This window comes from Danio rerio, chromosome 5, assembly GCF_049306965.1.
Source record: "Danio rerio strain Tuebingen ecotype United States chromosome 5, GRCz12tu, whole genome shotgun sequence".
Taxonomy (NCBI): Eukaryota; Metazoa; Chordata; class Actinopteri; order Cypriniformes; family Danionidae; genus Danio; species Danio rerio.
Genome location: NC_133180.1, coordinates 77,205,001 through 77,208,141, shown reverse-complemented (window position 1 = coordinate 77,208,141; position 3,141 = coordinate 77,205,001).

The following is a 3,141-nucleotide window of genomic DNA, read 5'->3' as shown; positions in this document are numbered from 1 at the left end:
ACTTTGTTCAAATAGTTTTTTTTTCTTCTAATCTGTTGTGAATGCCTGGTCACATGGCCCTACTCTTCTCTGATTGGTCAAATTGCTGGTCAGATGGCTTTATACTGCTCTGATTGGTTAATTTGATGTTCAGGTAACCATATTTTCCTCCAAATGGTCACATGGCCCTACTTTTCTCAACTCTGCTCTGATTGGTCAAATGGCTCGTCAGATGGCCCAACTCTGCATCCATAGGCCCAATGGTTTAAAAACAAGTCTAGTCAGCTCTGATTGGTCAAAGGACTCTTCAAAGAAGCTTACTCTGATTTGATTGGTCAAATGGCTCGTCAGATGGCCCAACTCTGCATCCATAGGCCCAATGGTTTAAAAACAAGTCTAGTCTGCTCTGGATGGTCAAATGGCTTTGTTCAAATAGTTTTCCTAATATGTTGTGAATGGCAGGTCACATGGCCTTACTCTTCTTTGATTGGTCAAAATGCAGGTCAGATGGCTTTATACTGCTCTGATTGGTTAATTTGATGTTCAGGTAACCATACTTTCCTCCAAATGGTCACATGGCCCTTCTTTTCTCTACTCTGCTCTGAATGGTCAAATGGCTCGTCAGATGGCCCAACTCTGCTCTGATTGGTCCATTAGATCAAACAAGTCTAGTCAGCTCTGATTGGTCAAATGACTTTGTTCAAATAGTTTTTTTTTTCTTCTAATCTGTTGTGAATGCCTGGTCACATGGCCCTACTCTTCTCTGATTGGTCAAATTGCTGGTCAGATGGCTTTACACTGCTCTGATTGGTTAATTTGATGTTCAGGTAACCATACTTTCCTCCAAATGGTCACATGGCCCTACTTTTCTCTACTCTGCTCTGATTGGTCAAATGGCTCGTCAGGTGGCCCAACTCTGCTCCCATTGGTCCATTAGTTCAAACAAGTCTAGTCAGCTCTGATTGGTCAAATGACTCTTCAAAGAAGCCTACTCTGATTTGATTGGTCAGATCGCTAGTCAGATGGCCCAACTCTGCTCCCATAGGACCAATGGTTTAAAAAAAAAAAACAAGTCTAGTCTGCTCTGATTGGTCAAATGGCTCTCCAAATAAGCTTACTCTGCTTTGATTGTTCAAATGACTTTGTTCAAATAGGTTTTTTTCTAATCTGTTGTGAATGCCTGGTCACATGGCCCTACTCTTCTCTGATTGGTCAAATTGCTGGTCAGATGGCTTTATACTGCTCTGATTGGTTAATTTGATGTTCAGGTAACCATACTTTACTCCAAATGGTCACATGGGCCTACTTTTCTCTACTCTGCTCTGATTGGTCAAATGGCTCGTCAGATGGCACAACTCTGCTCTGATTGGTCCATTAGTTCAAACAAGTCTAGTCAGCTCTGATTGTTCAAATGACTTTGTTCAAATAGTTTTTTTTTCTTCTAATCTGTTGTGAATGCCTGGTCACATGGCCCTACTCTTCTCTGATTGGTCAAATTTCTGGTCAGATGGCTTTACACTGCTCTGATTGGTTAATTTGATGTTCAGGTAACCATACTTTCCTCCAAATGGTCACATGGCCCTACTTTTCTCTACTCTGCTCTGATTGGTCAAATGGGTCGTCAGGTGGCCCAACTCTGCTCCCATTGGTCCATTAGTTCAAACAAGTCTAGTCAGCTCTGATTGTTCAAATGACTCTTCAAAGAAGCCTACTCTGATTTGATTGGTCAGATGGCTAGTCAGATGGCCCAACTCTGCTCCCATATGACCAATGGTTTAAAAAAAAAAAAAAACAAGTCAAGTCTGCTCTGATTGGTCAAATGGCTCTTCAAATAAGCTTACTCTGCTTTGATTGGTCAAATGACTTGATCCTCGGCTCAGTTGGCGTTTCTTTGAAGAGTTTGCATGTTCTCCCTGCGTTCGCGTGGGTTTCCTCTGGGTGCTCCGGTGTCCCCCACAGTCCAAAGACATGAAGTACAGGTGAATTGGGTAGGATAAATTGTCCATAGTGTATGAATGTGTGTGTGGATGTTTCTCAGAGATTAGTTGCGGCTGGAAGTGCATCCGCTGTGTAAAAACGTGCTGGATAAGTTGGCGGTTCATTCCGCTGTGGTGACCCTGGATTAATAAAGGGACTAAGCCGACAAGAATATAAATGAATATAAACAAAATAAACTTACACAACACAGCAGTGATATAATTATCTGAATTTAGATTATGGGTTCTGGCCTGGTGGCTATAGTTCCTATAACTGAGTTCTTATAACTATGCAGAAGCTTCAAATATCTAAAACAGCCTAAAAGTGGCACTTGAATGCACTAACAAGTTCTGCGCCCACCTTTGCTTTGCATCTGTCTTCCGTTTTAAGCTCAAGGTGCTTTTTCTAAGCGAATCCCTCAAACCCCGCATTGTGTTGGCTGAAGATAAAGGTGAAATATAAAGCCTGTGTAATAAGTAATGAACATCGCACTGCTCAGATTTCCAAGAATGAGCAGCTTTACCCAGTGCAAGAAATTTACATTAAGGTAGAGCCTCTTTATTCTTTTGATGTGCCACACGCCGGCTGTAATTGATTCTGTGCTCCTCCGTCATGCGCTTCCCAGCTGCATTACACACGGCAGAACTTTCTGGAAGCTCCGAGAATAATGAAGACCAGAGGCTGCGTGGATTCAGCTCTGCTAAAGAACATGCAAAGAGGACAGATAAAGCCGTCTTAACTCCACTGCTCTCTTATTAAAACACAATACAGTCATGCACATGACTAGATGAAGCATGCACACTTGCGCCTGACATGTTATACCAGGTCAAATCAAATGTACTGTATTAGCATAGCATGTTTTTAAATTGCGACACAGATTTAAAGAAATGCATGTTGGCAATGTTTCTGATACCTTACCATAATGTAAATGATGACTTCTGATGAATTATTTAGAAAAACTCCATGACATTTATACTATCAAAAACTATCATCATAGTTTTATTTAATATATATTATTGATGTTGTCAAATAGTTGCGCTCCTGCTTATGCTAAATATGTTATAGTCTCTATATTAACAGTTGTTTGTTTTTTCCATGTATACATCTATCTTCAGTATTTGTACACACAGAGCCATCAGACGTGCTGAATTTATTTATTTTTTCTGTATCTGCCACTGTTAGCAG